The following is a 9,772-nucleotide window of genomic DNA, read 5'->3' on the forward strand; positions in this document are numbered from 1 at the left end:
ATTTTTAGTAGAGACAGAGTTTCACCATGTTGGTCAAGCTGGTCTTGAACTCCTGACCTTGTAATCTGTCCCCCACCCTTGGCCTTCCAACGTGGTGGGATTATAGTTGTGAGCCACTGCACCCTGCCTGCACACTGTTTTAAGCTGGGAAAACAGAAATAGCAAATCAAAGTCTCATGGTTTTGTGAAGGAGATAAACATGCCAAAAAGCACTGAGTGTAGAAAAGGGAACTGAACTTGGGGGCGGGGTGCAGAGAGAGGCCAGAGAATTAGAAGACTTTTTGGAAGAGGTGGCACCTGGCCCAGGTCTGAAAGGTCTGGTAGGAATTAGCCAGGTGGAGAGAATGGAGGGCGATACAAATCAATAGATGAAAACACTCAGAAAACTAATGGGCAAAGAGAATAAACAGCCAGGCTTGGCGGCTCGCGCCTGTAATCTCAGCACTTTGGGAAGCTAAGGTGGGCAGATTGCATGTGCCCAGGAGTTTGAGACCAGCCTAAGCAACATGGCAAAACCCTGTCTCTACGAAAAAAACACAAATTATCCAGGCGTGGTAACAGATGCTTCTAATCCCAGTTACTTGGGCGACTGAGGTGGGAGGATCACTTGAGCCTTGGGGAGGTCAAGGCTGCAGTGAGCCGTGATCATGCCCCTACACTCCAGCCTGGGCAACACAGCAAGATCCTGTCTCAAAAAAAAAGGAATAAACAGTTCACAATAAATAAAAAAATATTAAAAGTACTCAATCTCACTGGTAACCAGAAAAATACAAATTTAAAGCAAAAAATTAGATGAGCACAAATTTAAGAGATTGATAGGCCAGGCATGGTGGCTCACACCTGTAATCCCCGCATTTTGGGAGGCCGAGGTGGGTGGATCACGAGGTCAAGAGATCGAGACCATCCTGGCCACGATGGTGTCTGTGTGTCTTTGTGTGTGTGTGTGTGTGTGTGTGTCTGTCTGTCTCTGTGTGTCGGGGGAGCTGATGGTGTGTAAAAAACAGATGTGTCCAGGCATGGTGGCTCACACCTGTAACCCTAGCACTTGGGGAGGCCAAGGCTAGCAGATCACTTGAGCTCAGGAGTTCGAGATCAGCCTGAGCAGAATAACAAAACCCATCTCCACAAAAAATACAAAGCTTAGCCAGTCTGGTGGTGCACACCTGTAGTCCCAGCTACTTGGGGAGCCGAAGTGGGAAGATCACTTGAGCCTAGGAGGTTGAGGCAGTGAGCTGAGATTGCGCCACTGCACTCTAGCCTGGGTGACAAAGTGAGACCCTGTCTCAAGGAAAAAAAAGAAGCAGAGATGGTATGTTGAGTTGAAGCTGAACATGGAAAAAAAATTTTTTTAATAAGCATTTATTTGAATTTAATTTGAATTTTATTTTATTATTATTTGAGAGACCGGGTCTCACCCCTTCACACAGGCTTCACTGTAGTGGCACGATCATGGCTCACTGCAGCCTCAAACTCTTGGGCTCCAGTAGTCCTCCCACCTTAGCTTCCTGAGTAGCTGGGACTGCAGGTAGGTGCCACTACCCTCAGCTAATTTTTTAATTTTTATTTTGTAGAGATGGGGTCTCACTTTGTTGCCCATGCTGGGAAAGTTTCAAACAGTGAATTGGAGAAGCTGGGATTCGATCTGGATGTATGTATGGGATAGCAGGATGCTGGGCTTGGACAGGATCAGATTTGCATTTCAGAAAGATCCCTCTGGCATCAGTGAGAAAGGCGTGCTTGAGTGGAACAAGAGAACAAGAGAAGAGACAAGGTTACAGGTCAAGTGGTTGCATTAATCCAGGCATGAAATGAGGAGGGCCCTTTGTGAAAACAGAGAAGAGGGTAGAGATTCTGACTGGAGAGAATCCCCAGGGTTCAAGGTGGGTGAATTCGGAATAGGGGTAGCGGAGAGGGAAGAGTTTGAGCAGACAGATTTCAATCTCGGCACGCTGGGTGAAGGTAGGGCCGTTTACTGAGATACAGGGAATTCAGTAGGAGCATGCTGGCACAGGTGGAGTTAGAGAGGCCCTAGCCATACCCAGATGGAGGTTGAGGTCCAATAGGCAACAGGGAATAAATACACAGTCTGGCCAGGTGTGGTGGCTCACACCTGTAATCCCAGCACTTTGGGAGGCTGAGGCGGGCAGATCACCTGAGGTCAGGAATTCAAGACCAGCCTGACCAACACAGAGAAACCCCATCTCTACTAAAAATGCAAAAATTAGCCGGGCATGGTGGCGTGCACCTGTAATCCCAGCTACTTGGGAGGCTGAGGCAGGAGAATTGCTTGAACCTGGGAAGTGGAGGTTGCAGTGAGCTGAGATCGTGCCATTGCACTCCAGACTGGGCAACAAGAGTGAAACTCTGTCTCAAAAAAAAGAGAAAAGAGAATACACAGTCCTAGAGCTAAGGAGCGAGACTGAGGGGAAACGCCAAAGCCACAGGCATTGTTAAAAGACAAAATTACAACAAATTTAGGTTAAAGGTCTTAACCGGCTTTTGTTTTTGATTCTAGGATCTGGCAACACCTCATCCTATAAAGTGGAATGAGTGTCCCAATGAGCTGAGCAGGAGACTTTTGTTTGTTTTGTTTTATTTTTGTTTGGAGACAGGGTCTCACTCTGTCACACAGGCTGGGTTGCAGTGGAACAATCACAGTTCACTGCAACCTCAACCTTCCGGGCTCAAGGAATCCTCCTGCCTCAGCCTCCCAAGTAGCTGTGACTACAGGTGCATGCCACCATACCTGGTTAACTTAATTTTTAAAAATTTTTACTTTTCAAGACAAGATCTTACTCTGTTGTCCAGGCTGGGGTGCAGTGGCGCAATCTTAGCTCACTGAAGCCTTGATCTCACTGGGCTCCGGTGATCCTCCCACCTCAGACTCCTGTACAGATGGGATCTCACTGTGTTGCCCAGGCTGGTCTTGAACTCCTGGTTTCCAGCAGTCCTCCCACCTTAGCCTCCCAAAGTATTGAGATTATAAGCATGAACCATCACGCCCGGCCCATTTTATGTTGACCAATCTTCTTATTTTATTCAGATAGCAGTCAGATCACTTATGGTCCAAGAACGCTCAAATAATAAATAAAATATAACCAGGTGGTAAAGATTGTTCTTCAAATATTATAGCCAGTCTTGCCACTCTTGCCTATGATCTCTCCAACATAACACCACATCCACACTTCAGTGGCCACCAAACTATTCATCACAGCTTCCTTAACTGTGAGAAGTTTGAAGCTACCAGAGTGAGCTCTAGTGACTTTTCTTCCCCCAGGCTTTGGATAGCTCTAGGGATCTCAGCAGGGGTGGAGAAGCCAGCTCAACTTTGGCATAGTACCAAAATGTGGCCAGTTGAGGTTTTGCATAAGTCACAGCTGCATTGTTCACTAGTGCCAGAGTCTTCTCTGTGAGGTTACAGACAAATTAGGCTGTGGTTCTAGGCTGGAAAGTGTGTCACCCCAAACAGGCAGCTGAACATCCAAAACACTGGGGTTTTTTTTTGTTGTTTTTTTGAGACAGAGTCTCACTTGGATGCCCAGGCTGGAGTGCAGTGGTGCAATCTCAGCTCACTGCAACCTTCGCTTCCCAGGTTCAAGCGATTCTCCTGCTTCAGCCTCCCAGGTAATTGGGATTACAGATGTGCACCACCATGCCCGGCGAATTTTTGTGTTTTTAGTAGAGACGGGGGTTTCACCATATTGGCGAGGCTGGTCTTGAACTCTTGACCTTGTGATCCACCTGCCTTGGCCTCCCAAAGTGCTGGAATTACAGGTGTGAGCCACCACTCCTGGCCAAAAAGGCTAGTTTTATAGACAGAAAGGACTGAGGGAAGCAGAAACAGAGAACAAAAAGTGGATTGGTTGTTTCAAAGTGATTTCCTTACAGGATTAAAACAGAGGGGACTTCATTATCATGGCAACAGGTAAACTGGGCCCCTTGGATTGGTTGCTGTGAATCTCATGGGTTTTTTTTTTCTTTTTTCTTTTTTTGAGACAGAGCCTTACTCTGCCACCCAAGCTGCAAAGCGATTCTCCTGCTTCAGCCTCCTGAGTATCTGGGATTACAGGCGCGCACCACCACACCCAGCTCATTTTTGTGTTTTTAGTAGAGATGGGGTTTTGCCATGTTGGCCAAGCTGGTCTCAAACTCCTGACCTCAAGTGATCCACCTGCCTCAGTCTTCCAAAGTGCTGAGATTATAGGCGTGAGATATTGCTCGCAGCCTTTTTTTTTTTTTTTTTTTTTTTTTAATGGGCCTATTTCAGAGTTCAGTTTGATGATGTAACATCTAGCATGAGTGACTCTGTTCTGGTTTGGTCTGGATTGCTAGGGCCTAGGACAGGAAGCTAGTCGAAAGCAATGGCCTCCTGTGAATTGTATGTAACAGCATGAATAGGGTCTTCCAGGGAGAACACATGGTGTGGGAACATCCCAGGTTGGAAAAGGACTAAACTAGGACCTGACAGTGAACGGCAAGGAAAACTAAAGGCGCAAGTGAAAAAAGCAGGAGGAAAACTGGTGTGTGTCAGTATGGTTTCATTGCCTACCCCTTCGTTTGGGACAAAGCCTTGATTTCACTGTGCGTTCCACCCTTCCTCCAAGTGGTTCAGCAATGAGGCCTGATTAATCCAAGCCAATCACTGTCATCACAATTTTCCTGCCAGGGACTGATTTAGGAAGGGACATAACGATGTAATTCAGGCCAGGGAGACATGAGCAAAGACTTCTGGAGGCTTCTGGGGAAGGTCTCCTCATTGGTTAAAAATATAGAGACACTCTCTAGCTGCATGTTTTCATGTTGGGATATGGCATTGGAACGGCTTGTATTAGGGTTTTCCAGAGAAACAGAACCAGTAGGTTCTAGATATAGATGTACAGATAGATATATTTTTTTAAAAAATTTTTTATATTTCTTTTTAAAGACAGGGTTTCACCATGTTGGCCAGGCTGGTCTTGAACTTCTGACCTCAGGTGATCCACCTGCCTCAACCTCCCAAAGTACTGAGATTACAGGCACGATCCACCACACCCAGCCTACAGATAGATATTCATACATGAGGATATTTATAGGAATTGGCTCATATGGTTACGGAGGCCAGGAAGCCCCATGATATGCTCTTTGCAAGTTGGAGAACCTGGAAAACCAGTGTGTAATTCTGTCTGAGTCCAAACGCCAGGTAATCAGCTGAGGGCCAGTGATGTGCATCCCACTCTGAGTCTGGAAGCCCAAGTCTGAGGGTAGGAGGAAATGAGTGTCTCAGCAAAAGCGGAGAAAGTGAGTTCACCCTTGCTCGATCCTTTGGTTCTATTCAGGCCTTTAATGGATTGGATGATACCCACCCACACTGGGAGAGCCATCTGCTTCACTCAGTTCATCAGCTCAAATGAGAGTCCCTTCCAGAAACACCCTCACAGACACAGCCAGATATAATGTTTTACCAGCTATCTGGGCATCCCTTAGCCCAGTCAAGTAATACATCCAATTAACCATCATACACTGCTGCAGTTATCCTGGAACAGTGCAGAGAGTACCTTTGGGAGGAGCCGTCTTCTTCAGGGTGGTAGATCAGAATGGTGGAAGGTAGCTGAAAGCAGCAGCTCACGCCTGTAATCTCAGCACCTTGGGAGGCCAAAGCAGGCAGATAGCTTGAGCCCAGGAGTTCAAGACCAGCCTGGGTGACATGGTGAAACCCTGTCTCTACCAAAAAAAAAAAAGGAAAAAAATTAGCTGGGCATGGTGGCGCATACCTGTAGTCTCAGCTATTTTGGGGGCTGAGGCGGGAGGATCATTTGAGCCCAGAGGGCGAGGCTGTGGTGGTCTGAGATCACACCACTGTACTCCGGCCTGGGCGACAGAGTGAGATCTTGTCTAAAAAAAAAGAAAAGGTGGAAGGCACCCAGGTCCCTGATGACACTGCTGAGCCTTCAAATTAATCAGCCTTGGAGCTCTTCAAATGTGAGATATATTTTTCCTTATGGTTTAAGCTCTTTGACTTGGATTCTTTTTTTTTTACTTACAGCTAAAGGCACAGCCATAGAGAAGAATACTCCAGGAGCCTAGACGGCAGAAAGCTCCAAAGAGAAAACAAGTTGGCATCCAAGGCTGCAGGGAAATGGTGTCATATGGAGATAGAAAAAGGTACTTTAAATTCAAGGGGCTGGGTGCAGTGGCTCACGACTGTAATCCCAGCACTTTGGGAGGCCAAAGTGGATGGATTATCTGAGGTCAGAAGTTCAAGACCAGCCTGGCCAATGTGGTGAAACCCCGTCTCTACTAAAAATACAAAAATTAGCTGGGCATGGTGGTGCACGCCTGTAATCCCAGCTACTTGGGAGGCTGAGGCAGGAGAATGGCTTGAACCTGGGAGGTGGAGGTTGCAGTGAGCTGAGCTCTCGCACCTGGACTCCATCTTGGGCAACCAAGCGAGACTGTCTCAAAAAAAAAAAGAAAATTCAAGGAAACTTTGGAAAGACTAGTAGCCCTGGGCCATAGAGCAAAAACTAGATTGTAAAAGGTTACTTATCCTTTTTGTATTTCTTAATTTTTAATTTAATTGTGCTTCTTCTCTGTATCATTCCAATTTTAGTATATGTGCTGCCAAATAATCACTACTTATCCTTATAAACAGTCGGCACAAAGGGATATTTGAGAAATCATAAAATTGAGACACGTGGAAGATAAAGAAGTGGTTAGTGAGTATATATTTCACTTTTTTTTGGAAGGGGCAGGGTCTCACTCTGTTGCCCAAGCTGGAGTGCAGTAGAGCCTCAACCTCTCAGACCCAAGAAATCCTCCCAGCTCAGCCTCCCGAGTAGGTGGAACTACAGGTGTATGCTGCCATGCTTGGCTAATGAAAAAAAATTTTGATGCAGAAATTGCAAAATATTGTTTATAATCATCAGTATTTTAAAAATACAGAAATTACTGTATTTTTTATTTGTAATTATCTGTAATTGCTGAGTGTGGTGGCTCACCTAGAGCTTTGGGAGGCCGAGATGAGAGGATTACTTGATCCCAGGAGTCTGAGACCAGAGTGGGTAACAAACAGAGCCCCCCCACCCACCGCCGCTAGGAAAAAAAAAAACAAAAAAAAAACTAAAAAAATTAGCCAAGCATGGTGGGACACATCTATAGTTCCAGCACTTTGGGAGGCTAAGGCAGGAGGATCTCTTGAGTCCAGGAGTTTGAAGTTACAATAAGCTATGATTGTGCCATTGCACTCCAGCCTAGGTAACGGAGTGAGACCCTGTCTCTAAAAAAGCAAATTTTAAATACAGAAGTTATTAGGTCCACTTCTAGATCTTGTATTAAATGCATTAATAAAGGACACAAAATACAGGAGGCTGAGGCAGGAGAATTGCCTGAACCCAGGAGGCGGAGGTTGCGGTGAGCGGATATCGCGCCATTGCACTCCAGCCTGGGCAACAAGAGTGAAACTCCATCTCAAAAAAAAAAGGACACAAAATAAAATGTATAACTATGTCAAAAATTTTTCACGCAGCTTAAAAATATTGTAACATATTGTATGTAATTGGTTCCAGTGGTAATTCTATGTGTATTATTTTATGCATTCAAAAAACATCTGTTGGATGTGGTGGCTCACACCTGTAAACCCAGCACTTCGGGAAGCCAAGGCAGGTGGATCACCTGAGGTCAAAAGTTTGAGACCAGCCTGGCCAGCATGGCGAAACCCCATCTTTATTAAAAATGAAAAATACAAAAAAATTAGCCAGGCGTGGTGGCGGGCACCCGTAATCCCAGCTACTCAGGAGGCTGAGGCAGGAGAATCACTTGAACCTGGGAGGTGGAGGTTGCAGTAAGCCTAGATCATACCATTACATTCCAGCCTGGGTGACAGAGCAAGACTCCATCTCAAAAAAAAAAAAAGCTAACTGTTAAAGGAAACCACAGTTTTAAAAGGTTAAGAACCCTGCTCCAAGAGAAAGGAGGGAAAGGGAGACTTGTAGTGTCTGGGGAACCCGGCATGTTAGAAGAGCAGAGAGGCTAACGTGTTAAAATACTGAAGGGACAGAAAGGGGTTTTGAGAGCCAAGGTCCCTGAGGAGGCTGAACTGCGGGGATGCAGGGCTCAGGTGGAGGGATTAGCTACAGGAAGGAAACCTTTCCCACAATAAAAGGGAGCAAAGGATGAGAGTGGATAAAAATACATGTTTCAGTGGGGTGGGAGTGGGGGCAGGAAGTTGAGGGGGCTTCTGCCTGATGGCATCTATTTTCACCCACAAGTAGGAGTGAAGTGATCTGTTGAGAGTGACAATGAGAAGGGAGGAGGATAAAGGTAGGAATCAGAAGACAGGGCTGACGAGGACAGCCTGGAAGGACTCCCAGCTCAGGAGTGGAGACGGGTGGGGCAGCCGGAGACCACCAGGTTGTTATGGCAACTGTCTGCTTGGGTGTGCACTGTCTCCATCAGTGCTCAGCTGCCGAGTGTGGGATCAGAGGACAGAAAGTCAGCTGCAGCCAGGGCTGGGGTTCTCCCAGGAGAATGAGGTGAAGATCAGGGGAGTGGAGGAGGGCTATCAGCATATCAAGGCTGCAGGAAGAATGTGAAGCTAGAATGGGACTGGTAGCTAAGGAGGGCAAATCAACACAGGGAAGAAGAAAGAATTCAGACCAAGGGAATGAGAAAGTGGAGATGCAGGAAGTGATGATGGACCACGAATGAGCCAGTGAAGGGTTTTTTGCTTTTTCTTGTTTTTTTTTTTTGTTTTTTGTTTTTTTGAGACAGAGTCTTGCTCTGTTGCCCAGGCTGGAGTGCAGTGGCATGATCTCAGCTCACTGTAACCTCTGCCTTCTGGGTTCAAGCCATTCTTCTGCCTCAGCCTCTACAGTAACTGGGACTACAGGTACACACCATCACACCTGGCTAATTTTTGTATTTTTAGTAGAGACAAGGTTTTACCACGTTGGCCTGGCTGGCTTCTAACTTCTGATCTCAAGTGATCCACCCGCCTCCGCCTTCCCAAGTGCTGGGATTACGGGCGTGAGCCACCGCACCCGGCCAGAGCCAGTGAAGTTTAAGGTTAAGGAATCATGGATGGCAAGTGCTGGGCTCTAGCCATCGTGAGGGTGACTGAAGTAAAGGAGAGATAAAGGCTGTTGGAATGAAGAGGTTGGGGAACGGCCAGTCCAGCCAGGACCATCGAGCTGGACATAGTAGGTTGATGCAAAAGTAATTGTGCCTTTTGCCATTAAAGGTAATGGCAGCCAGGTGCAGCAGCTCACTCCTATAATACCAGAGCTTTGGGAGTCTGAGGTGGGCAGATCACCTGAGGTCAGGGGTTCAAGACCAGCCTGTCCAACATGGTGAAACCCATCTCTACTAAAAGTACAAAAATGAGCCAGGTGTGGTGGTGGGCACCTGTAATTCCAGCTACTCAGGAGACTTAGGCAGGAGAATCACCTGAACTCAGGAGGCAGAGGTTGCAGTGAGCCAACATGGAGTGATAACACTGTAGCCTGGGTGACAGAGCAAGATGTCAAAAACATAATGATAATAATAAAATAAAGGTAATGCCAAAAACCACGACTTTTATACCAACCTAATAAAAGTCACCTGGGCCGGGCGCGGTGGCTCACGCCTGTAATCCCAGCACTTTGGGAGGCCAAGGCAGGAGGATCACTTGAGGTCCGGAGTTCGAGACCAGCCTGACCAACATACTGAAACCCCATTTCTACTAAAAATGCAAAAATCAGACAGGCGTGATGGCGTGTGCCTGTAATCCCAGCTATTCGGGAGGCTGAGGCAGGAG

The 9,772-nt window shown here is 46.6% G+C and overlaps 1 pseudogene; it reads right to left on the bottom strand.

The window, feature by feature from the left end:
• Nucleotides 1-3,119: 3,119 nt before the first annotated feature.
• On the bottom strand, nt 3,120-3,426 carry LOC116552506 (annotated as a pseudogene).
• Between the last annotated feature and the right edge of the window lie 6,346 nt (nt 3,427-9,772).

The sequence above is a fragment of the Sapajus apella genome, unplaced genomic scaffold (genome assembly GCF_009761245.1).
Source record: "Sapajus apella isolate SASKATOON/1434 unplaced genomic scaffold, GSC_monkey_1.0 scaffold12, whole genome shotgun sequence".
Lineage (NCBI taxonomy): Eukaryota > Metazoa > Chordata > Mammalia > Primates > Cebidae > Sapajus > Sapajus apella.